The sequence below is a fragment of the Dendrobates tinctorius genome, unplaced genomic scaffold, assembly GCF_039654945.1.
Source record: "Dendrobates tinctorius isolate UK_male_01 unplaced genomic scaffold, ASM3965494v1 ptg000028l, whole genome shotgun sequence".
Classification (NCBI taxonomy): domain Eukaryota; kingdom Metazoa; phylum Chordata; class Amphibia; order Anura; family Dendrobatidae; genus Dendrobates; species Dendrobates tinctorius.
In genome coordinates this window covers 33,087,255-33,115,001 of record NW_027361696.1, presented here as the reverse complement: position 1 = coordinate 33,115,001, position 27,747 = coordinate 33,087,255, and the positions used below count along the sequence as shown (strand labels likewise).

Here is a 27,747-nt window from a genome sequence, read left to right as displayed (position 1 = left end):
TTACTTCTGCTACCAGACACTGATGCTGAGGCAAGATTGATTCCTCCTTCTCCTCTATCCCCAGAGTCTGCCACAGGTATTTTTTTTCTCTCTACCCTCAAACAAAGCCTGTGTGACTCATCCTGTGCTCTCCTCCTTATATTCACTGATACAGCTGATCTGCCCCCCTTGAAGGCTTAGATGCTTTCCCCTCTCCAAATTCTGATCTAACTACAGCAAAAAGAGTTGACAAATTCCAGTAGAAGTGTATGTGCTCAGCCCATATTCCTGTTGAAGAAAACGGCACAAAAAATGTTAAACCAACTAATAATCTGAGTGACCATTTTGTTAAGGGCTATGTCATATAGGGATTGAGCATTAGGAATTTTGTATGCTCTCTACAGACTTTTCTGATGTACTGCACATATGGTAAAACCTAAGAGCGGCAGCATGTGAATACGCAGACTCTGCTGCCCTCTCCTGGACTGTAAGAGATGATATTCACCCAAACGCTGCTTAGTCAGTGGCCCAGATTTATTCTGTGAATTATCTCCTGATCCTCTGCAATGAATGAACATTAAGTTATCCAGATATAAAAGTAAAAGTAACAAAGTGACAAAAGTAAGTGATACCCACCAGTAGTTATATATAGCAGGCTCCGTAGGTTTGTGCAAAGATTGATTGATGTGGTCTTGTAAGGTGACATCTCGATGGATGTGATGTCAATGCCTGGAAGACTGGACTTTTCCAAGTTCCTAACTATAATGTTATGTGGATTTCTGATTTTCTGCTATCAGAATGGGTTTTCTCAAATCTTCCAAAAGGACCAAAAATATATAGGCGAGATAAAGTCACCTGGTAAAGAAGTGCAAAAACCACTGTATATACTTGATATAGGGCAAACTGCTGTTAGACGATCACTCTCCTGCCTGAAATGTCCACACAGTGACTGCACCAACCGAATAGTGATTGCAGCTCTGGAGTATAATACAGGAGGTAACTCAGGATCAGTAATGTAATGTATGTGCACAGTGACTGCACCCGCAGAATAGTGAGTGCAGCTCTGGAGTATAATACAGGAGGTAACTCAGGATCAGTAAGGTAATGTATGTGCACAGTGACTGTGTAAGAAGAGAAGTTCGTTGGATGAAGTGGAGAGCCGGAGACAGAGAAGGGGTTAACAGAGTTTTACTGTACAGGAAGTTAAACAAGGAATACTCCACACAGGGAGACAAGTCTAATAACAGCAACTACGGTAATTAAGCACAACCACCATGCACAATATAAAGACATGCAAAGAAAATGGGGTAACTTATCGCTTGCAGTCCTTGCAGGGGAAAGGCTAGAAAATCTCTCGACGGCTTTGCAGATCGTGAACAAAGTCTCTGGCTCTATTATGGAGGAACGAGAAGCACTGTCTTCCAACGATGCCGATGGGTCCGGTCCTGGCTGGCTTGAGTGCGCGAGGTTGTAGAAACAGTCCTTTGTGTGGATTCCTCAGCGATTGGTGCTTAACACGAATCATGTGCCGCTCACAGACCGCAGTAGCAGGCAGTCCTCTGGGATAGTCTCTAGGAAAGCAGCAAGTCAGCTTATCAGTCACTACAGGCAGGACTGGACTGTCCACAAGAACAGGGTCAGAATATAACTCATTAGCATCAAAGTCAATTGTGGGGTCAGCAATCTGTGGGAAGGGTGGCGTGGAGTTGTCAGCTAGAGCAGTGGAGAGGGAGTCAACCTTCTGTCGCTTTCCCACCAAGTCTGACCCGTTCCCGTGCTCAGTCCTCTTTATATTCGCCGCGCCCCCTGCTGTCCAGCGAAGGTCCTTCCCTCCCAGAAGAACCCTCTCCCAGCAACAGTGGTGACAACCCCGATAGTTCCAGCCTCAAAGGGCACCGGATACCGCTGACTCTGTCTTGGTTCATCCTCTTACAACTGCACAAGCAGAATAGTGAGTGCAGCTCTGGAGTATAATATAGGAGGTAACTAGGATCAGTGCAGGATCAGTAATGTATGTACACAGTGACTGCACCAGCAGAATAGTGAGTGCAGCTCTGGAGTATAATACAGGATGTAACTCAGGATCAGTAGTGTAATATATGTACAGAGTGAATATAAACAGAAAAACAATAATGACTTTGTTGTGCAACCTCAATGAAATGTAACCTATCACTTGAAACACAACATATATAATACAATTCAAATTTTATTAATAAATTATTTCACAAATATTCACATGACTTAAAAGAGAAAAAAGGAAAAAAACAACCAGACATGTACAGACAAAAACATAAAATTAAAATGCATAGGAGGTGGGTCAAAAGTAGGTAGAGGTAAACATTTACAATATGTCATAATTCAAAAAGGTACGTAAAAAAAATATGCATATTTACAACTTGTTGAGAACCTATGATGGTACAGTCCGAATCCATATTTGCTGAACAACCATAAAACTCAAAAGTGAGTCACCTCATCCTCAAAAATCATAATATCATATTCAAAAAGAAGGCCTCTCAAAATATAAGTATAGCAGCGGATCTGGCCGTTATAGATTAAAAATAAATAATTATGAATAGAAATATATAAATATATAAGGAGCTAAGCATTTATAAAACCCATATGTGCTGAATAAGAAAGGTGAACGTAAAATAACAAATGCACACCTATTGCACACTAGCCAAACTTGAATAAGCAGAGATCAACCATTGAATGTAAGTAATGAAGAGAGGGGAGAAGGACTGTGGATAATACTGACCCAGACGTTCACTGCGTGTGCCCAACGCGCGTTTTGCCTTGTGCTTTAACGAGAGAACATGTGTGGTAAGAAAATAGATGTATTTAAAGTCCCAATGACCTATGAGAAGGGAGCCTGATTTCATTCCAAGCCGGAACACGTCTCATTCTTTACCTGCGTTCCGGGTTGGCATGAAAGCACACGTCACTTTATTCATGTCACTTCCTTAGTAACCTTCTGGGCAACCTATTTGCGTTCCAGCCTGCAGTGCATGCACACGCCACTTCCGCCGGGGATGCCGCGTCTCCCGGGCTGGAATTGGCACGTGCGCAAACCATGTATGGTGAATATAACACACAGCAGTCGCGCTCATCCAGGGCTCCCTTCTCATAGGTCATTGGGACTTTAAATACATCCATTTTCTTACCACACATGTTCTCTAGTTAAAGCACAAGGCGAAACGCGCGTTGGGCACACGCAGTGAACGTCTGGGTCAGTATTGTCCATAGTCCTTATCCTTTCTCTTCATTACTTACATTTAATGGTTGATCTCTCCTTATTTAAGTTTGGCTAGTGTGCAGTAGGTGTGCTACATCTATTTTGTACCCACATATGGGTATTATAAATGCTTAGCACCTTATATATTTATACATTTCTATTCATAATTATTTATATTTAATCTATAATGGCTAGATCCGCTGCTATACTTATATTTTGAGACACCTTCTTTTTGAATATCATATTATGATTTTTTGAGGGTGAGGTGACTGACTTTTGTGTTTTATGGTTATATGGATTCGGACTGTACCACCATGTTCTCAACAAGTTGTACATATACATTTTTTTTTTTTTGCTTGCCGTATTTTTCGGACTATAAGATGCACCGAGGTTATAAAGGAGGAAATAAGGAGAAAAAAAACTGAAGCAAAAAATGTAGTCAATTCTGTACTTAATATCCCCTATCCTGGTAAATATGGTCCCCTCGTCCCCATCCTGATATACATGGCCCTCATCTCTATAATGGTATGCATGGCCCTCATCCCTATCCTGGCATGCATGGCCCTCATTCCCATCATGGTATGCATGCCTCCTCATCCCTAGCCTGGTATGCATGGCCCTCTCATCCCTATCCTGGTATGCATGGGTCCCTCATCCCTATCCTGGTATGCATGGCTCCCTCATCCCTATCCTGGTATGCATGGCTCCCTAATCCCTATCCTGGTATGCATGGATCACTCATCCCCATCCTGATACACATGGCCCCTCATCCCCATCCTGGTATGCATGGCCCCCTTATCCCTATCCTGATATGCATGGCCCTCATCCCCATCCTGGTATGCATGCCTCCTCATCCATAGCCTGGTATGCATGGCCCCCTCATCCCTATCCTGGTAGGAATGGTCCCCTCATCCTTATTCTGGCAGGAATGATGGCCCTCATCCCTATACTGGTATGCAGGGTCCCCATCTCATCCAAGTATGCATGGCCCCATCCCTATCCTGATATGCAGGGCCCCATCCTTAACCTGGTATGATTGGCCTCCATCCCAGTCCTGGTATACATGGCCCCATACTTATCCTGGTATGACTGGCCCCATCCCAGTCCTGGTGTGCATGGTCCCATCCTTATCCTGGTGTGATTGGCTCCATGCCAGTCCTGGTATACATGATCCCATCCTTATCCTGGTATGATTAGCCCCATCCAGTTTCTGGTATGCATGAAACCATCAGAAAAGATTAACGTATTTTTCGGACTATGACACACCGGACCATAAGACGCACCTAGGTTTTAGAAGAGGAAATTAGGAAAAAAAATATACTGAAGCAAAAAATGTGGTCAATTCTGTACTTAATATCCCCTATCCTGGTAAATATTGTCCCCTCATTCCCATCCTGATACACATGGCCCCTCATCCCTATCCTGGTATGCATGGCCCTAATCCCCATCCTGGTATGAATGCCTCCTTATCCCTAGCCTGGTATGCATGGCCTCCTCATCCCTAGCCTGGTATGCATGGCCCCCCTCATCCCTAGCCTGGTATGCATGGCCCCCTCATCCCTATCATGGTTGGAATGGTCCCCTTCATCCTTATCCTGGCAGGAATGAGCGCCCTCATTCCTATACTGGTATGCAGGGTCCCCATTTAGTCCAAGTATGCATTGTCCCATCCCTATCCTGGTATGATTGGCCCCATCCCAGTCCTGCTATGCATGGCCCCATCCTTATCCTAGTATGATTGGCCCCATCCCAGTCCTGCTATGTATGGCCCCATCCTTATCCTGGTATGATTGGCCCCATCCCAGTCCTGTTATGTATGGCCCCATCCTTATCCTGGTATGATTGGAAAGGGGAAATATTGTTGATCAAGTAACCAATTCCCACCAAAGCAGGGAAAAAGAAGGGGAAGAATACCCCTCCCCCAGTATCAACAATCCTATAAGAACATGAAATGTCACCTTAATTTATCCAGATGACAATATAACCAGGGTACAGCAATGAAAAAAAATCATCATTCAACATGTATAAGCTTGCTGTGACCCAATTAGCACATATATATAATAAATGAATACAAATGTTGAAAAAACCATTTACAACTATACAAATATAGAAGAATGAGACAAAAAAAATAGATTGGAACAGTCTCACCCATAGTTGTAACATAGACGGGAGTCTTCATGGATCCTATATAATATCATCAAGAGTCCATGGAACCAAGGTTTGGGAGGACAATACCCTGTCAATCCCTATGGGGCTAGCAATCATCTATTCCCCAAAACTCCTGCCCTGACAAGGGCAGTCCACATCTAACCCTATATTGCACATGCCCTGCACTGTCCCTAAACAGATGTCCCTAAACAGATGTCCCAACGCGTTTCATCCAAGCGAACTCCTCAGGGGACTAGCTTGTTACAAAGTGCCATAGTGCTAAAACTAGAGAGACATATGTGTCCTTCTACTCTCAATGCTGGATGTGGACTGCCCTTGTCAGGGCGGGAGTTTTGGGGAATAGATGATTGCTAGCCTCATAGGGATTGACAGGGTATTGTCCTCCCAAACCTTGGTTCCATGGAATCTTGATGATATTATATAGGATCCATTAAGACTCCCGTCTATGTTACAACTATGGGTGAGACTGTTCCAATCTTCTTTTTGTCTCATTCTTCTATATTTGTAAAGTTGTAAATGGTTTTTTCAACATTTGTATTCATTTATTTTATATATGTGCTAATTGGGTCACAGCAAGCTTATACATGTTGAATGATTAATTTTTTTCATTGCTGTACCCTGGTTATATTGTCATCTGGATAAATTAAGGTGACAATCCCTGCTTTGGTGGGGATTGGTTACTTGATCAACAATATTTCCCCTTTTCTTTTGGGTGACACACACTTTAGACTTTTTTTTATCTAACAGAGTAAAAGTTACGTTTTAATTTCACCTTTTGCTGTATGTTGTATACTTTTTTTTGGTGAATCCCATTTATTTATTTTTTTGACAAGTAATTGTTTTTGCTTTATAGTCCTGGTATGATTGGCCCTATCCCGGTCCTGGTATGCATGGCCCCATCCTTATCCTGGTATGATTGGCCCCATCCCAGTCCTGCTATGCATGGCCCCATCCTTATCCTGGTATGATTGGCCCCATCCCAGTCCTGCTATGCATGACCCCATCCTTATCCTGGTATGATTGGCCCTCTCCCAGTCCTGCTATACATGGCCCCATCCTTATCCTGGTATGATTGGCCCCATCCCAGTCATGCTGTGCATGGCCCCATCCTTATCCTGGAATGATTGGCCCTATCCCAGTCCTGGTATGCATGGTCCCATCCTTATCCTTGTATGATTTGCCCCATGCTTTTGCTAGCAGCTGCATATTGCTTGTTAGCAGCGCATGGCAGGGACGTCATGCGCTGCTCACAAGCATAGCACAGCTGCTAGAATACTCACCGGGACTGTTAATACCAGAGAGCAGTGACTATTCATTGCTCTTCAGTAGCACGCAGTGTCAGCCACTGGCTTCATGCTGCCGGCGGTCACGTGTGCTGATACTAAGAGAAATGAATAGCATATTGCTTGTAAGCAGCACATGGCAGCGACGTCATGCACTGCTCACAAGCAGAGCACAGTGTCCGGAATACTCACCGGGACTGTTCATCGCAGTGAGCATGCAGTGTCAGCCTGAGCCTTCCGCTGGCAGCAGCAGGAAGGCTCAGGCTGACACTGCATGCTCACTGCAACGAACAGTCCCGGTGAGTATTCCGGACGCTGTGCTCTGCTTGTGAGCAGTGCATGACGTCGCTGCCATGCGCTACTTACAAGCAATATGCAGCTGCTGGCAACAGAGCAGGACACTGAAAGGGAGCGGAGGAAGGTAAGTGTAATGGTTTGTTTTTTTAATCTTTTCTGATGGGGCCATGCATACCAGGATCGGGATGGGGCCAATCATACCAGGATGCCAAAAAGAAATGAATATTCATTGCCCTCCACCCCCATGGGCGTGGAATGCAGTGAATATTCATTTCATTTCCTGCCTCTGGAACCGTTCATCGCAGAGAGCAGTGAGTATTCATTGCTTTTCAGTAGCACGGAGTGTCAGCCTCCAGCTTCTGGCTGCTTACTGACGGTCACGAGCGCCGATACTTAAGAGAAATGTACATTCAGCATATTCATATCTCTTAAGTATCGGCACATGTGACTGCTGGCAGCAGCAGGAAGGCTCAAAGCTGACACTGCGCGGTACTGAAGAGCAATGAATACTCACTGCTCTCTGCGAAGAACAGTCCCGGTGAGCATTCTGGCAGCTGTGCTCTTCTTATAAGCAGCGCATGACATCCCTGCCATGCACTGCTTACAAGCATTAGACAGCTGCTGGCAATGGAGCAGGACACTGTGAGGGAGCGGAGGAAGGTAAGTGTAATTTTTTTTTTTTAATCTTTTCTGATGGGACCAATCATACAGTACCAGGATGGGACCAATCATACCAGGAACGGGATGGGGCCAATCATACCAGAATAAGGATGGGACCAATCATACCAGGATGCCAAAAAAAAATGAACATTCATTGCCCTCCAAGCCCATTGGCTTGCAATGCAGTGAATATTCATTTCTCTTTAGCAGCGGGCACAGGAGTTAGCTGCAGCCGCCGGCTCCTGCCTCTGTGACCCCTTGCTCCGCCGAAACCGCTTCCCCACTTCCCCACCACAGCAAGAGCCGGTACATCTGGACTATAAGAAGCACTCCTCATTTTCCTCCAGATTTTGAGAGGAAAAAAGTGCATCTTATAGTCCGAAAAATACGGTACCTTGTAGAATTATGACATGTTGTGAATGTTTATCTCTGCCTACTTTTGACCCACCTCCTGTGCATTTTAATTTTATGTTTTTGTCTGTACATGATTGGTTGTTTTATTTTTCCTTTTTTTCTTTTAAATTGTGATTATTTGTGAAATAATTTAGTAAGAAAATTTGAACTGTATTATACTGTATATGTTGTGTGTCATGTTATAGGTTACATATGTACAGAGTGACTGCACCAGCAGAATAGAGAGCGCAGCTCTGGAGCATAATACAGAATGTAACTCATGATCAGTAATGTAAGTACACAGTGACTGCACCAGCAGAATAGTGAGACACATCTATCTGCAGGTTTTTCTCAATATCTGACATAAAAGCAGAATAAACCTTTCCCGTTTTAGGTCAATTAGGATTACCATAATTATTAACCCCTTTCGGCCATGAGACGTACTATACCGTCCATGTACCCTGGGACTTAATTCCCAGGGACGGGATAGTACGTCATAGCGATCAACGGCGCCCGCGTGGTGAGCGCCGCTGATCGCGGCCGGGTGTCAGCTGATTATCACAGCTGACACCCAGCACAATGTGTCAGGGGCAGTCACGGACCGCCCCCGACATGTTAACCCCTTGCACACCGCGATCAAACACGATTGAAGTGTACCGGGGGTTAAAGGGAAGCATCGGCAGGGAGGGGGCTCCCTCCGTGCTTCCCTGAGCCCCCCACGGCAGCGCAATGTCCAGCGCTGCTGCGGGGGACTCCTTCCCTGCAGGTGTTGTGAGTTCATTCTCTGGTTCACCAGTTGTGAATTCTCCTTCCAGACTCCCTCTGGTGGTAACAGGAGGTAGAGAGGCTAATTTTGTTGGTCTATTCAGTTTTTTGGTGTGGTCAGCCTGCCCCTGCTGGGGGCTGTGCTGAATTTGCCACTCTTATTTATCAGTATTTTGCCAATTGGCTTTTTGCCCCTTACTAGTTCGGTCTCTTTTTGCTCTGTCACAGAATATTTCAGAGTGCTGATATAGTGGGAGAAGTCTAGTGACTTCAGGGTTAATTTTGCTATCAGAAGTGTTGGACATGATTTTTGTAGGTTTTTTGCAGGTTGCAGACAGTGTCTTTCCTTTCCTGTCTAGTTAGTTTGGGCCCCATCATTTGTACAGCCTATTTTCCTGCCTGTGTTTGTGCCTTCATCTTGTTTCACCGTAAATAAATGTGTGGGGGCTATCGATCCCTTTGGGGTCTGCTCTGGGGCAGTTAGTTTTCCCTTTTCTTGCTTTAGGCTTATTTAGTTCTCCGGCCGTGACGAGGCGTCTAGGAACATCGTAGGCACGCTCCACGGCTACTGCTAGTTTTGTGGTAAGATCAGGGATCTGCAATCTGCATAGTTACCAACCTCTCTGGTTTTCTGTGACTTAGCTTGTTTTGTTTTTTTTCTCCTCGGTGACCCATTCATAACAGAATCACCAGCCATACCGCAGATACTAGGGTACTCAAAAGAAGGAAAAAGTTGTTAAAAAGAAAAAAAAGTGTCAGAATTTTTTTTTAAATATTTTTTCCTCTTTTTTCTCTGGGGCTGTAGGAGGATTTTTTTTTCATTTTCCTAATGGAGATTAAGCAATTGTCTGATCATGTGGAGCAGCTGGCTGCTGAAGTGCAGGGAATTTCCACCTACCTCATTCAGTCACATGCTGCTGAACCTAAGACCCCTACTCCTGATGTGTTTTCTGGGGATCGGTCTAAATTTCTGAATTTTAAGAATAATTGCAAATTATTTCTGGCCTTGAAGCCTAACTCATTGGGGAGCTTTGTGCAGCAGGTTAAAATTGTCATCTCCTTGCTGCGCGGCGATCCCCAGGATTGGGCTTTTTCTCTGACACCTGAAAATCCTATTCTGACTAATGTGGATGCATTTTTTCAAGCCTTGGGGTTGTTGTATGATGAACCTAATGCTGTTGATCAAGCTGAGAGAACCCTGTTGGCATTAAACAAGGGTCAGGATTCTGCAGAGTTATACTGTCAAAAATTCCGAAAGTGGGCGTTCCTTACTACATGGAATGATAGTGCATTGGCAGCTCTCTTTCGGAAGGGTTTAATAGAGACCGTAAAAGATGTTATGGTGGGATTTCCTGTTCCCTCTGGTCTGGATAATTCTATGTCATTAGCCATTCAAGTTGATCGGCGTTTAAGTGAACGTAAAACTACACGGGTGGTGCTGCCACCTTTTGAACAAACGTCTGAACCTATGCAATGTGATGGGGTTTTGTCTAGGGCGCAACGTCAGGAGATTAGAAGGCGTAATAAGCTGTGTTTTTTCTGTGGAGACGCCTCTCATATTATTTCTGTCTGCCCTAAATGAGAGAAACGTTTTGCACACACATTTGCTGTGGGCAGTATGCAACCTAAGTTTCTTTTGGCAATTACTCTGATCTGCTCCTTATCCACGTTTTCCACAAAGGCTTTTGTGGATTCAGGAGCAGCGTTAAATCTGATGGATTTGGACTTTGCTAAACGTTGTGGTTTTTCCATGACGCCGCTGCGGATGCCTATTCCTTTGAGGGATATTGATGCTACTCCTTTGGCTGAGAATAAACCTCAGTTTTGGACCCAGGTGACAATGCGAGTTGCCCCAGACCACCAAGAAAATTGTAAATTTTTGGTGCTGCATAATCTGCATGATACTATTGTTCTGAGTTTTCCTTGGTTGCAAACTAATAATCCAGTTTTGGATTGGAAATCTGGGTCTGTGGTGAGTTGGGGTTGTCAGTGTGTTCTTAGGGACGCTCTTGTTTTCTCCACCTCTCCTCAGTCTCATGATATTCCTGATTATCTAGCCGATTTTTCTGATGTATTTAGTGAGAGCAAGCCTGCGTCTTTGCCTCCTCATAGGAGTTATGACTGTGCAATTGAGTTGATGCCTGGGTGTAAATTTCCCAAGGGTCGGCTTTTCAACTTATCAGTACCTGAACATGATGCTATGCGATCCTATATTAAGGAGTCATTGGAGAAGGGTCATATTAGACCATCCTCGTCACCTTTAAGTGCTGGGGTTTTTTTTGTGGCCAAGAAAGATGGTTCATTGAGACCGTGTATTGATTATCGTTCCCTTAACAAGATGACGTTTAAATATCAGTACACGTTACCTCTGATGTCTGATTTATTCTCCAGAGTTAAGAGTGCCTGCTGGTCTACTAAGCTTGACCTCAGGGGGGCATATAATCTTATTCGCATCAAGCACGGGGATGAATGGAAGACAGCGTTTAATACTCCGGAGGGACATTTTGAGTACCTGGTGATACCTTTTGGGCTCACTAATGCCCCTTCTGTCTTCCAGTCCTTTATGAATGATATTTTCCGTGACCTTGTGGATAAGTTTTTGATCATCTATCTGGATGATATTTTGATCTTTTCTAGTGATTGGGATTCTCATGTGGAACACGTCTGGACTGTGTTCCGAATTTTGAGGGAGAATTCCCTGTTTGTTAAGGGATCGAAATGCCTCTTTGGTGTACAGAGGATTTCATTTTTAGGATTCATCTTGTCGCCATCGACTATTGAAATGGACCCGGCCAAGGTACATGCCATTTATGATAGGGTTCAGCCTACTTCTTTGAAGGCCCTCCTGAAGTTTTTGGGTTTTGCTAATTTCTATCGTAAATTTATAGGTAATTTTTCTGGTATTGTCAAACCACTGACTGATCTGACCAAGAAGGGCGCTGATGTGCTGAATTGGTCTCCTGAGGCTATCTCAGCATTTCAGGAGCTTAAGCAGAGATTTACTTAAGCTCCAGTTTTACGGCAACCTGATGTCTCACTTCCATTTCAGGTGGAGGTAGATGCTTCTGAGATTGGTGCAGGAGCTGTTTTGTCCCAAAAAGACCCTGTGACTTCTAAGATGAATCCCTGTGCCTTCTTTTCTCGAAAGTTCTCCTCATCTGAACGCAACTATGACTTGGGGAATCGGGAATTGTTGGCCATGAAGTGGGCATTTGAGGAGTGAAGTCATTGGTTGGAGGGAGCTAGACATCAAGTTGTCGTCCTCACCGATCACAAGAATTTGATTTATCTGGAGTCGGCCAAACGCTTGAATCCTAGACAGGCTAGATGGGCCTTGTTTTCCACGTGTTTTAATTTTGTGGTCTCTTTTCTCTTGGGCACTAAGAATGTTAAGGCAGACACCCTTTCTATGAGTTTCTTTGCTGATTCTCTTAGTGTGACCGAGCCTACTACCATCCTAGGTGAGGGGGTAGTTCTTTCTGCCATTTCGCCCGATTTGAGACGCGCCCTGGAGAAATTTCAGGAGGATAAACCTGAGCGTTGCCCTATGGGAAAATTGTATGTTCCTGACCAGTGGAGAAAGAGAGTGATGTCTGAAATTCATTGCTCCGCATTGGCTGGTCATCCAGGTATTTTTGGTACCAGAGATTTGGTGAGTCGGTCCTTTTGGTGGCCTGCCTTATCTCGTGACATCAGGAATTTTGTACAGTCCTGTGAGACTTGTTCTCGGTCTAAACCCTGTTCTCGTTCTAGCGGGTTGCTGATGCCCTTGCCAATGCCCAAGAGGCCATGGACCCATATCTCAATGGATTTTATTTCTGATCTTCCTGTCTCCCAGATAATGACTGTTATCTGGGTGATTTGTGATAGATTTTCGAAGATGGTCCATCTTGTACCACTCCCAAAGTTGACATCTTCCGCTGAGTTGGTGCCCTTGTTTTTACAACAGGTGGTTCAGTTACATGGGATTCCTGAGAATATTGTGTCCGACAGAGGAGTCCAGTTTGTTTCCAGATTCTGGAAAGCCTTTTGTTCCAATCTGGGAATTCAGTTATCCTTCTCCTCCGCGTTTCATCCCCAGACCAATGGACAGAGTGAGAGAACAAACCAGACCTTGGAGTCTTATTTGAGATGTTTTATATCTGCTGATCAGGATGATTGGGTCTCATTTTTGCCCTTGGCCGAATTCGCACTGAACAATAGAGCTCGTTCTGCCACTTTGATGTCACCCTTTTTCTATAATTTTGGGTTTCATCCTCGATTCTCTTCAGGGCAAGTGGAATCTTCGTCCTGCCCAGGTGTGGACACTGTGGTTAAGAGAATGCAGCAGAAATGGGACCAAGTGGTGGATAAGTTGTCACTCTCACAGGAAAAGGCCCAACGATTTTCCAACCGGCATAGGACCATTGGTCACCGGTTTAAAGTGGGTGATATGGTTTGGTTGTCGTCTAAGAATATTCCAATGAAGGTTGCATCTCCTAAATTTAAGCCAAGATTTATTGGTCCTTATAAGATTTTGGAAATTCTTAATCCTGTTTCGTTTCGATTGGCTCTTCGAGTTACGTCCAAGATCCATAACGTATTTCACAAATCTCTGTTGAAGAGGTTTGTTGAGCCAGTGGTTCCTATGGCAGCACCTCCTGACCCTGTGTTGGTTGATGGCAATGTGGAATATGAGGTAGAGAAAATATTGGATTCTCGTTTGGTTAGACAGAGACTCCAGTATTTGGTCAAATGGAAGGGTTATGGTCAGGAGGATAATTCTTGGGTCTCTGCCTCCGATATTCATGCCAATAGATTGGTTCGTGCTTTTCACCGGGCCCATCCTGATCGGCCTGGTGGCGTGGATGAGGGTTCGGTGACCCCTCCTCAAGGGGGGGTACTGTTGTGAGTTCATTCTCGGGTTCACCAGTTGTGAGTTCCCCTTCTGGACTCCCTCTGGTGGTGACGGGAGGAGGTGCGGCTGGTTTGATCGGTGGAGATCTGCCACCTGAGAATGAGGATGACGATTGGATCTCAGGATTCTCAGATTGGATTTAAGACAGCCGACGCCCTATTCAGTTGCTGGTGATTCCTTCTGGCTTGTCAGCTCTTGGTTTTCAGCTCTGTTCCAGTCATCTAAAGCTAAGTTTTTCTGCTAATGTTCTCACTTGATTTTGTTGGTCTATTCAGTTTTTTGGTGTGGTCAGCCTGCCTCTGCTGGGGGCTGTGCTGAATTTCCACTCTTATTTATCAGTATTATGCCAATTGGCTTTTTGTCCCTTACTAGTTCAGTCTCTTTTGCTCTGTCTCAGAATATTTCAGAGTGCTGATATAGTGGGAGAAGTCTAGTGACTTCAGGGTTAATTTTGCTATCAGAAGTGTTGGACATGATTTTTGTAGGGTTTTTTGCAGGTTGCAGACAGTGTCTTTCCTTTCCTGTCTAGTTAGTTTGGGCCCCATCATTTGCTCAGCCTATTTTCCTGCCTGTGTTTGTGCCTTCATCTTGTTTCACCGTCAATAAATGTGTGAGGGCTATCTATTCCTTTGGGGTCTGCTCTGGGGCAGGGCAGTTAGTTTTCCCTTTTCTTGCTTTAGGCTTATGTAGTCCTCCGGCCGTGACGAGGCATCTAGGAACATCGTAGGCACGCTCCACGGCTACTGCTAGTTGTGTGGTAAGATCAGGGCTCTGCAATCTGCATAGTTACCAACCTCTCTGATTTTCTGTGACTTAGCTTGTTTTGTTTTTTTCTCCTCGGTGACCCATTCATAACATGCAGGCCCCCGAATCCAAGATGGCGACGGGGACCTTCGGGGGCCTGCAGGGAGCCGGCTTCCTCAGTGACTGCAAAGCACAGGCATGAGGAAGTCTGCTGCACTGCCTGTGACAGATCGCTGATCAGCGATCTGTCACAGGACAGTGATGTCCCACCTGGGACAATGTAATAAAGTTAATAAAAAAAAAGTGTTAAAATAATTTAAAAAATCGTCAAATAAATTAAAAAAAAAATATTCCCCCAATAAATTCATATAAATATCCATGGTACCGCTGAAAACGTCCTCTTGTCCCGCAAAAAACAAGCCGCCATACAGCATCATCAGCGAAAAAATTAAAAAGTTATAGCTCGCAGAATAAAGTGATGCAAAAATAATTATTTTTTATATAAAATAGTTTTCATTGCATAAAACCGACAAAACATAAAAAAACTACCTAAATGAGGTATCGCTGTAACCGTACTGACCCGAAGAATAAAAAGGCTTTATCAATTTTATCGCACGCGGAATGGTGTAAACGCACCCCCCCAAAAAAAATTCATGAAACGCTGGTTTTTGTTCATTCTGCGTCCCAAAAATCGGAATAAAAAGCGACCAAAAAATGTCACGTGCCCGAAAATGGTACCAATAAAAACATCAACTCGTCCCACTAAAAATAAGACCTCACATGACTCGGTGGGTCAAAATACGGAAAAATTATAGCTCTCAATATGTGGTGATGCAAAAACTATTTTTACAATAAAAAGCGTCTTTTAGCGTGTGACAGCTGCCAAACATAAAAACCGCCATAAATAGTAAATCAAACCCCCCATTATCACCCCCTTAGTTAGGGAAAAATAATAACATTAAAAGAAAATGTATTTATTTCCATTTTCCCATTAGGGTTAGGGCTAGGGCTAGGGTTAGGGCTGAGATTAGGGTTAGGGGTGTGTTGGGGTTCGGGTTGGAGTTAGAATTGGGGGTTTCCACTGTTTGGGCACATCAGGTACTCTCCAAATGCAACATGGCGTCTGATCTCAATTGCAACCAATTCTGAGTTGAAAAAGTCAAATGGTGGTCCTTCCCTTCCAAGCTCTGCCATGCACCCAAACAGTGTTTTACCCCCACATATGGGGTATCAGCCTACTCAGGACAAATTGCAAAACAACTTTTGGGGTCCAATGTCTCCTGTTACCCTTAGGAAAATAAAAAATTGGCAAAAATATCATTTTTGTGGAAAAAAATGATTTTTTTATTTTCACGCCTGGGCGTTATCAACTTCTGTGAAGCACTTGGGGGTTCAAAGTGCTCACCACACATCTAGATAAGTTCCGTGGGGGGTCTAGTTTCCAAAATGGGGTCACTTGTGGGGAGTTTCAATAGTTTAGGTACATCAGGGGCTCTCCAAACGCACATGACACCCGCAGACCATTCCATCAAAGTCTGCATTCCAAAACGTCACTACTTCCCTTCCGAGACCCGACGTGTGCCCTTACAGTAGTTTTCTCCCACATATGGGGTATCAGCGTACTCAGGACAAATTGGACAACAACTTTTGGGGTCCATTTTCTCCTGGGACCCTTGGGAAAATAAAAAAATTGGTGACTAAAAGATCATGTTTGTGGAAAAAATACGATTTTTTTATTTTCACGCCCGGGCGTTATAAACTTCTGTGAAGCACTGGAGGGGTCAAAGTGCTCACCACACATCTAGATAAGTTCCTTGGGGGATCTAGTTTCCAAAATGGTGTCATTTGTGGGGGGTTTCCACTGTTTTGGTACATCAGGGGCTCTCCAAACATGACATGATGTCCGATCTCAATTCCAGCCAAAAACGTCAAATGGCGCTGCTTCCCTTCCGAGCTCTGCCATGCGCCCAAATAGTGGTCTACCCCCACATATGGGGTATCAGCGTACTCAGGACAAATTGTACAATAACTTTTAGGGTCCTGTTACCCTTGGAAAAATAAGAATTGAGGGTGAAAAGATCATTTTTGTGGAAAAAATATGATTTTTTAATTGTACGGCTGTATGTTATAAACTTCTGTGAAGCCCTTGGGGGTTCAAAGTTCTCACCACACATCTAGATAAGTTCCTTGGGGGGTCTAGATTCCAAAATGGTGTCATTTATGGGGGGTTTCCACTGTTTTGGTACATCAGGGGTTTTCCAATCGCGACATGGTGTCCGATCTCAATTCCAGCCAAAAACGTCAAATGGCGCTGCTTCCCTTCCGAGCTCTGCCATGCGCCCAAATAGTGGTTTACCCCCACATGTCGGGTATCAGCGTACTCAGGACAAATTGCACAATAAATTTTATGGTCCTGTTACCCTTGGGAAAATTGGGGGTGAAAAGATCATTTTTGTGGAAAAAATATGATTTTTTAATTGTACCGCTGTACGTTATAAATTTCTGTGAAGTCCTTGTGGGTTCAAAGTTCTCACTACATATCTAGATAAGTTCCTTGGGAGGTCTAGCTTCCAAAATGGGGTCACTTGTGGGGGGGTTTCCACTGTTTAGGTACATCAGGGGCTCTCCAAACGTGACATGGCGTCCGATCTGAATTCCAGCCAATTTTGCATTGAAAAAGTCAAACGGCGCTCCCTCCCTTCTGAGCTCAGCCGTGCGCTGAAACAGTGGCTGCTCCCCACATATCAGGTATCAGCGTACTCAGGAAAAATTGCACAATAAATTTTGCAGTCCATTTTCTCCTGTTACCCTTGGTAAAATAAAAAAAATTGAACCTGAAGTATTTTTTTAGTGAAAAAAAGTTAAATGTTCATTTTTTTTAAAATATTCAGAAAATTCCTGTGAGGCACCTAAAGGGTTAATAAACTTCTTGAATGTGGTTTTGAGCACCTTAAGGGGTGCAATTTTTAGAATAGTGTCACTTTTGGGTATTTTCTATCATATAGACCCCTCAAAGTGGCTTCAAATGTGATGTGGTCCGTAAAAATAAAACGGTGTTGCAAAAATGAGAAATCGCTGGTCAAATTTTAACCCTTATAACTTCCTAACGAAAAAAAATTTTGGTTCCAAAATTGTGCTGATGTAAAGTAAACATGTGGGAAATGTTACTTATCAAGTTTTTTGTGTGCCGTATCTCTGTGATTTAAGGGCATAAAAATTCAAAGTTGGAAAATTGCAAGTTATTTGAGTGAAATTTTACCACTAACATGAAGTACAATATGTCACGAGAAAACTTTGTCAGAATCACAGGGATCCATTGAAGCGTTTCAGAGTTATTACCTCATAAAGGGACAGTGGTCAGAATTGTAAAAATTGGCCCGGTCATGAACGTGCAAACCACCCTTGGGGCTTAAGCTTAAGGGGTTAATATTCGCCAAAAGCCAGAATAATGAGAGAGAATGTTTAAGGTATTTTTATTGCTTACTGCAAAGTCAAAAGTTTCCATACATTTTATTAGGTATTTAGTACCATTGCCCTTAAACTGAATGACTTGGGTGAAACTTTTGAGATATCCTTCCACAAGCTTCTCACAATAGCTGGTCAGAATTTGGGCCTATTCCTCCTGACAAAATTGATGTAACTGATCCAGGTTTGTAGGTCGCCTTTCTTGCACTGGCCTTTTCAGATTTGCCCATAAATATTCAAGAGAATTGAGATCAGGGCTTTGTGATGGCCGCTCCAAAACACTGAATTTATCATCCTGAAGTCACTTTGTTACCATTTTGGCAGCATGCTTCAGGTCATTGTCCATTTGGAAGACCCATTTCTGCCCAAGCTTTAATTTCCTGGCTGCTGTCTTGAGATGTTGCTTCATTATTGCCACATAATCTTCTTTTCTCATGCTGCCATCTATTTTGTGAAGTGCACCAGTCCCTCCTTCAGCAAAACAGCCCCCACAACCTGATGCTGCCACCCCCATGTTTCACAGTTGGGATGGTGTTCTTAGGTTTCCAAGTTTCGCCCTTTTCCTCCAAACGTAACGATGATCATTATCTCCAAAAAAGTTCAATTTTAGTTTCATCAGACCACAGTACAAGTCTCCAAAAATTATGATCTTTGTTCCTGTGTGCATTTGCAAGTATTAATCTTTTTTTATGTTTCCTTTGGAGTAATGTCTTCTTCCTGGCAGAGTGGCATTTCAGCCCATGGTGATACAGTTCTGGTTTCACTGTGGATATTGACACAATCTTACCAGCATCTGCCATCACCTTCACATGGTCTTTTGCTTTTGTCCAGGGTTGATATCCACATGTGTGACCAAATCACGTTCATTTCTAGGACACAGAACCCATCTACTTCCTGAGTGGTATGATGGCCGGACATTCCCATCTTGTCTGTACTTGCGCATAACTGTTTGTATAGATGAACGAGCACTTTTAGGTATCTTGAAATTGTACCCAATCATGAGCCAGACTTGTGCAAGTCCACAATTCTCTTTCTGATATCTTGGCTGATTTCTTGACTTTCCCATGATGCTACACAAAGAAGCATTGTGTCTCAGGTGTGCATTGAAATACATCCACAGGTGTGTCCCTAATTAACTCAGATGTTGCTAAAAACCTATCAGAAGCTTCCAAACACATGACATCTTCATATGGGCACTCCAGAATTGTGTAAAGACATAGTAATCTTAGTGTATGTTAACTTTTGATTTTGCAGTAAGTAATAAAAATGTCTTAAAACATTCTCTCTCATTATTCTGGCATTTGGCAAATATAAATAATTATGGTAATCGTAGTAATTGATCTAAAACGGGAATGGTTTATTCTGATTTCATGTCAGATATTGAGAAAAACATGTACATGTGTCTTTTTTATATAGTGTATGGAAACTTTTGGTTTCAACTGTATAGCGTCACATGGTCTCTCTCTGGTATCACACAATCAACAAAGCTAGCTAGAGATGAGTGACCAGTCCCCAGAACCTTTATTACATGCAAACCAAAAGTTCCATAAACAATACACCAGATAGAAAATAAAATAGTCCAGAAACACAGATACAGTCCAGTAACGGGATAAATGCCCCGGGAGATGAGAGTCACAATGCTCCAGCATTATTTTGCCAAGTTAACCAGGGTTTCTCCAAGTCTCTCTGAAGTGCCAGCCTTAGCACCAGCATCCCACAAAGGATCTATCTTACTGCACTCCATGTCCTTCTCAAGCCTCCTCCTTATATCCAAGTGTAGGCAGACAGGTTGGAGGGTTTTCAGGTGCCCCCGAAACCTAAGACCTGTGCCTCAGAGATCAAGACACTACAGGGGGTGATTTTCGGCTTTTGGAGAGCAGAGAGGTCATGAATGGACTGTCAGGAAATGTCAGCAGGGGATCATCAAGAGGCATGGACACTTTCAGGCTGCATATGGTAACTGAGCTAGTTCAATCAACTGGCCTTTTGTAAGGTAATTAAGACTAGACAAGACTAGGAATACACAGAATGATATAGAGAAACAAGACAACACTCCTAAAAATATGAACATAGACAGAATGATACCGCATATCACACCATCACATATATGCACAGGGATTTTGTTTCTACGAAAAAAGGACTCCAATAGAAAAAACTGAAATGAAGTCCAAACATTCATCCTTTTGTCTTAGTGAGGTAACCTGATGTCAGGTGGCACATCTTAATACATATATAGGGATAAAGATGTAAGTTTTACCCCCCGTGATGAACTGCTCACCACAGAGCACATTAGTAGACCAAAGGTAGCCTAAGACGTGGGCACACGAGGGCAGGGGGTGTCACAGTCACCGAGCATGTGACTGCAGTTATGTACTAGCAGGATCTTTAAATATTCTACATACCAATTTGTGGCTGTAAGAATGCCTTGTCCTCTGACTGACCTCCTGTCACACAGCGGTAGCACCACAAGTGATTGCTGAAAAGTAAAGCAGATAAACCACAGTTATTTCACGTCATGGAAATGTATTCTCGGGACACCTGAAAGAGAAAACTCCAAATATTGCTAATTGCTAACACTGCATCATTGTGTTACTCAACATGTTCTGCCCATAAATATATAGCTTCTTACATTTCTTTAAATATAATAAAGTTGAAGTTGACAAGTGGTGAAACTTATCACAATGATGATGATTTGCCACATCAGTGTAAGATTCCTAGCTATTTATATAAGGAGCAGTATTATACTAGCTATATTGTTGTACATAAGGGGGCAGTATTATAGTAATTATATTCTTGTAAATAAGGGGCAGTATTATAGTAGTTATATTCTTGTACATAGGGGCAGTATTACAGTAGTAATATTCTTGTACATAGGGGTAGTATTATAGTAGTTATATTCTTATACATAGCAGCAGGATTATGGTAATTATATTCCTGTATATGAGTATTATAGTAATTGTATTCTTGTACATAGGGGACAGTATTATAGTAGCTATATTCTTGTACATTGGGGGCAGTATTATAGTAGCTACTGTATATTGTATATAGGGGGCAGTATTATAGTAGTTATATTCTTGTACATAGGGGGCAGTATTATAGTAGTTATATTCTTATACATAGGGGCAGTATTATAGTAGTTATATTCTTGTATATAGGGGCAGTATTATAGTAGTTATATTCTGGTACATGGGGGCAGTATTATAGTAGTTATATTCTTATACATAGGGAGCAGTATTATAGTAGTTATATTCTTGTACATAGGGGGCAGTATTATAGTAGTTATATTCTTATACATAGGGGCAGTATTATAGTAGTTATATTCTTGTATATAGGGGGCAGTATTATAGTAGTTATATTCTGGTACATGGGGGCAGTATTATAGTAGTTATATTCTTATACATAGGAACAGTATTATAGTAGTTATAGTCTTGTACATAGGGACAGTATTATAGTTATATTCTTGTACATAGGGGAAGTATTATAGTAGTTATATTCTTGTACAAAGGGCAGTTTTATAGTAGTTATATTCTTGTTCATGTGGGCAGTATTATTGTAGTATTCTTGTACAAAGGGGAAAGTACCATAGTAGTTATACAGTTGTGGCCAAAAGTATTGACATCCCTGCAATTCTGTCAGATAATACTCAGTTTCTTCCTGAAAATGATTGCAAACACAAATTCTTTGTTATTATTATCTTCATTTAATTTGTCTTAAATCAAAAAACACAAAAAGAATTGTCCTAAAGCCAAATTGGATATAATTCCACACCAAACATAAAAAAGAGGGTGGATAAAAGTATTGGCACTGTTCGAAAAATCATGTGATGCTTCTCTAATTTGTGTAATTAACAGCACCTGTAACTTACCTGTGACACCTAACACGTGTTGGCAATAACTAAATCACACTTGCAGCCAGTTGACATGGATTAAAGTTGACTCAACCTCTGTCCTGTGTCCTTGTGTGTACCACATTGAGCATGGAGAAAAGAAAGAAGACCAAAGAACTGTCTGAGGACTTGAAAACCAAATTGTGAGGAAGCATGAGCAATCTCAAGGCTACAAGTCCATCTCCAAAGACCTGAATGTTCCTGTGTCTACCGTGTGCAGTATCATCAAGAAGTTTAAAGCCCATGGCACTGTGGCTAACCTCCCTAGATGTGGACGTAAAAGAAAAATTGACAAGAGATTTCAACGCAAGATTGTGCGGATGTTGGATAAAGAACCTCGACTAACATCCAAACAAGTTCAAGCTGCCCTGCATTCCGAGGGTACAACAGTGTCAACCCGTACTATCTGTCGGCGTTTGAATGAAAAGGGACTGTATGGTAGGAGACCAAGGAAGACCCCACTTCTTACCCCGAGACATAAAAAAGCCAGGCTGGAGTTTGCCAAAACTTACCTGAAAAAGCCTAAAACGTTTTGGAAGAATGTTCACTGGTCAGATGAGACAAAAGTAGAGCTTTTTGGGCAAAGGCATCAACATAGAGTTTACAGGAGAAAAAAAGAGGCATTCAAAGAAAAGAACACGGTCCCTACAGTCTAACATGGCGGAGGTTCCCTGATGTTTTGCGGTTGCTTTGCTGCCTCTGGCACTGGACTGCTTGACCGTGTGCATGGCATTATGAAGTCTGAAGACTACCAACAAATTTTGCAGCATAATGTAGGGCCCAGTGTGAGAAAGCTGGGTCTCCCTCAGAGGTCTTGGGTCCTCCAGCAGGACAATGACCCAAAACACACTTCAAAAAGCACTAGAAAATGGTTTGAGAGAAAGCACTGGAGACTTCTAAGGTGGCCAGCAATGAGTCCAGACCTGAATCCCATAGAACTCCTGTGGAGAGAACTAAAAATGGCAGTTTGGAGAAGGCACCCTTCAAATATCAGGGACCTGGAGCAGTTTGCCAAAGAAGAATGGTCTAAAATTCCAGCAGAGCATTGTAAGAAACTCATTGATGGTTACCGGAAGCGTTTGGTCGCAGTTATTTTGGCCAAAAGGTTGTGCAAACAAGTATTAGGCAGAGGGTGCCAATACTTTTGTCTACCCCATTTTTGGAGTTTTGTGTGAAATGATCAATGTTTTGCTTTTTGCTTCATTCTCTTTTGTGTTTTTTCATTTAAGACAAATTAAATGAAGATAATAATACCAAAGAATTTGTGTTTGCAATCATTTTCAGGAAGAAACTGAGTATTATCTGACAGAATTGCAGGGGTGTCAATACTTTTGGCCACAACTGTATTCTTGAACATAGGCAGCAGTATAATAGTAGTGTTATTCTTAAGAATCATAGAATCGTAGAGTTGGAAGGGGCCTTCTGGGTCATCTAGTCCAACCCCCTGCTCAAAGCAGGATTCGCTAAATCATCCCAGACAGATGTCTGTCCAGCCTCTGTTTGAAGACTTCTATTGAAGGAGAACTCACCACCTCTTGTGGCAGCCTGTTCCACTCATTGATCACTCTGTCAAAAAGTTTTTTCTAATATCTAATCTGTGTCTCCTCCCATTGTTTCATTCCGTTGCTTCAAGTCTTTCCTGGTGCAAATGAGAATAAAGATGATCCTTCTATAATTTGACAGCCCTTGAGATATTTGTAGACGGCTATTAAGTCTCCTCTCAGTCTTCTCTTTTGCAAGCTAAACATTCCCAAATACTGCAACCTTTCCTCATAAGACAGGGTTTGCAGACCGGTCACCATTCTGGTCGCTCTTTTCTGATCTTGCTCCAGTTTGTTGATGTCTTTTTTAAAATGTGGCACCCTGAACTGGGCACAGTATTACAGATGACGTCTGACCAAAGAGGAGTAGAGGGCAATAATGACTTTACGTGATCTAGACTGTATGCTTCTGTTAATACATCCTAGAATTCTATTTGCCTTTTTTGCTGCTGCATCACACTGTTGACTCATATTCAGTCTGTGATCTATTAGTAACATAGTTATTAAGGTTGAAGGAAGACTTTAAGTCCATCTAGTTCAACCCATATCCTATCCTAACTTGCCCTAACATGTTGATCCAGAGGGAGGCAAAAAAAAACCCCATGTGGCAAACAGTAAGCTTCACATTGGGGAAAAAAAATTCCTTCCCGACTCCACATATGGCAATCAGACTAGCTCCCTGGATCAACACAATATTAAGGAAACTAGTGTATATACCCTGTAATATTATACTTTTCAAGAAAGGCATCCAGTCCCTTCTTAAATTTTATTAGGGAATCACTCATTACAACATCATATGGCAGAGAGTTCCATAGTCTCACTGCTCTTACAGTAAAGAATCCGCATCTGTGAGTATGCTTAAACCTTCTTTCCTCCAGACGTAGAGGATGCCCCCTTGTCCCCGTCACAGGTCTAAGAGTAAAAAGATCATTATAAAGGTCTTTGTATTGTCCCCGCATATATTTATACATTGTAATAAGATCACCCCTAAGCCTTCGATTTTCCAAACTAAATAACCCCAAGTGTAATAACCTGTCTTGGTATTGCAGACCCCCTAGTTCCCTAATAACCTGGGTCCCTCTTCTCTGCACCCGCTCCAGTTCAGCTATGTCTTTCTTATACAGCGGAGACCAGAACTGTACACAGTATTCTAAGTGTGGTCGCACTAGTGACTTATATAGAGGTAAATTTATGTTCTCCTCATGAGCATCTATGCCTCTTTTAATGCATCCCATTATTTTATTTGCCTTTGCAGCAGCTGCCTGACACTGGCCACTAAATGTGAGTTTGTCGTCCACCCATACACCCAGGTCTTTTTCAGTGACTGTTTTGCCCAGTGTTTTACAATTAAGCACATAATTATACATCTTGTTCGTTCTACCCAAGTGCATGACCTTACATTTATCCCCATTAAAGCTCATTTGCCATTTATCAGCCCAAGTTTCTAGTTTACATAAATCCTCCTGGAATATAAAATTATCCTCCTCTGTATTGATTACCCTGCAGAGTTTAGTGTCATCTGCAAATATTGAAATTCTACTCTCTATGCCCCCTATAAGGTCATTAATAAATATGTTAAAAAGAAGCGGGCCCAAAACTGACCCCTGTGGTACCCCACTGCTAACCGTGACCCAGTCCGACTAGCTCCATTAATAACCACCCTTTGTTTCCTATCCCTGAGCCAGCTCAACCCACCTACACATATTTTCCCCTATCCCCATTGTTCTCATTTTATGTATCAACCTTTGGTGTGGCACCATATCAAAAGCTTTTGAAAAGTCCATGTACACCACGTCCACTGCATTCCCTTGGTCCAGTCCGGAACTTACCTCTTCATAAAAGCTTATCAGATTAGTCTGACAGGAACGGTCCCTCGTAAACCTATGTTGATATTGAGTCATAAGGTTATTCTTCTCCAGATACTCCAGTATAGTATCTCTTAGAAAACCCTCCAGGATTTTACCCACAGTTGAGGTTAAACTTACTGGCCTATAATTTCCAAGTTCAGTTTTTGTCCCCTTTTTGAATATTGGCACCACATTTGCTATACGCCAGTCCTGTGGTACAGACCCTGTTATTATGGAATCTTTAAAGATTAAAATTAATGGTCTATCTATGACTCTGCTTAATTCCTGCAGTACTCGGGGGTGTATCCCATCCGGGCCCGGGGATTTGTCAATTTTAGTGATTTTTAGATGCCGCCATACTTCCTGCTGGGTTAAGCAGGTGACATTTAATGGAGAATTTTTATCCCCGATCATGTTATCCGTCATGGGATTTTCTTGTGTAAATACTGTTGAAAAAAAGTCATTTATCATATTGGCTTTTTCCTCATCCTCATCCACCATTTCACCCAGACTATTTTTAAGGGGGCCCAACACTATCATGTTTTAGTTTCTTACTATTTATGTAGTTAAAGAATATTTTGGGATTATTTTTACTTTCTCTGGCAATGAGTCTCTCTGTCTCAATCTTTGCTGTCTTGATTTGCTTTTTACAGAATTTATTTAATTTTCTGTATTTATTTAATGCCTCATCACTACCTACTTGCTTTAATTCTCTAAATGCTTTATTTTTATCTCTTAATGCACCCCTTACAGCTCTATTTAGCCATAGTGGTTTCCTCCTATTTCTAGCATGTTTATTCCCATATGGTATATATTGTGCACAGGTCCTATTCAGGATGCTAATAAACGTCTCCCATTTTCTTTGTGCATTTTTATGTCTCAGGATATCGTCCCAGTTAATTGCACCAAGATCATCTCTCATCCGTTGGAAATTTGCCTTCCTGAAGTTTAGTGTCCTTGTAACCCCTCTACTACACATCTTATTAAAGGATACATGAAAACTTATTAATTTGTGATCACTATTACCCAAGTGACCCCCAACCCTTACATTTGATATGCGGTCTGGCCTGTTGGTTAATATTAGGTCTAGCAGTGCCCCCCCTCTTGTTGGATCCTGAACCAGGTGTGAAAGATAATTGTCTCTCATAGTTGTCAAAAACTTATTACCTTTGCTGGAACTGCAGGTTTCGGTTCCCCAATGTATTTCAGGGTAGTTGAAGTCCCCCATAATAATGACTTCTCCTTGAGTCGCAGCTTCATCTATTTGCTTTATGAGGATATTCTCCATTGCTTCCATTATTTTTGGAGACTTATAACAAATCCCTATCAGTAATTTATTATTTTTCCCCCCTCCCCTTATCTCTACCCACAGGGACTCTACATTTTCATTAGATTCACATATATTATCACGCAGAATGGGTTTTAAGGATGATTTTACATATAAACACACGCCTCCCCCTCGCTTATTTGTTCGGTCATTTCTGATCAGACTATAGCCCTGTAAATTAACCGCCCAGTCATGGGCGTCCAGCCATGTCTCAGATATCCCCACCATGTCATAATTATGCTCCAACAACATTAACTCCAATTCCTCCATTTTGTTGGCGAGGCTTCTGGCATTAGTATACATGAACTTTATGTATCTCTCTGTACCTCTATTCTTTCTTAAATTATTAACTGTTCTAACCCCACCCCCCCATGCCACCCCCACCCCTAATTTCATTATTTGTGCCCAGGTCTCTATCTGCACTGTCTTCCCCTCCTATAAAAGGAATACCCTTCCCCCTGTCTCTAGTTTAAACACTCCTCCAACCTTCTAGCCATTTTCTCACCCAGCACAGCTGCACCCTCCCCATTGAGGTGCAGCCCGTCCCTAGCGAAGAACCTGTAGCCAACTGAGAAGTCAGCCCAGTTCTGCAGGAACCCAAACCCCTCCTTCCTACACCAATTCCTGAGCCACTTATTAACCTCCCTAATCTCCCATTGCCTCTCTGGCGTGGCACGTGGTACAGGAAGTATTTCTGAAAATACCACCTTGGAGGTCCTTGCTTTAAGCTTACAGCCTAATTCCCTTAAATCATCTTTAAGGACCTTCCACCTACCTCTTTGTCATTTGTGCCAATGTGCACCATGACCGCTGGATCCTCACCCGCCCCTCCCAGTAATCTGTCAACCTGATCAGCGATGTGTTGGACTCGAGCGCCAGGTAGGCAGCACACCGTTCAACGATCCCTGTCTTTGTGACAGATTGCCCTATCTGTTCCCCTAATAATTGAGTGTCCCGCTACCAGAACCTGTCTGGCCTGCCCTGCTCTCCTATTTCTCCCCTTACTGGAGCAGACACTCCTCTGGCTTTCAGAGAACATGCCTTGCTGCAGCAGTGTTACTCCTGCACTAACACTCCCCTCATCGGCCAACTTAGCAAACTTATTGGGGTGTGCCAGATCAGGACTAGCCTCCCTGGTGCTCTTCCCTCTACCCCGCCTTCTGTCACCCAGCTAGCTGCTTCATTGTCCTGCAGCTCCAACCTAGCATCCCCCCTCATCTATCCCATTGAGCGTCTGCTCAGTGAGCAGAAGACTCCTTTCC

The 27,747-nt window shown here is 42.7% G+C and overlaps 1 long non-coding RNA gene across 1 annotated transcript; it reads right to left on the bottom strand.

Annotated features, from left to right (window-relative positions):
• Positions 1–1,151: 1,151 nt before the first annotated feature.
• On the bottom strand, positions 1,152–20,835 carry LOC141084881 (uncharacterized). The gene is made up of 2 exons (XR_012231156.1): positions 20,287–20,835; positions 1,152–1,550 (listed from the first exon to the last, which is right to left on the bottom strand). It is a non-coding gene; the product is annotated as an uncharacterized lncRNA (long non-coding RNA).
• Between the last annotated feature and the right edge of the window lie 6,912 nt (positions 20,836–27,747).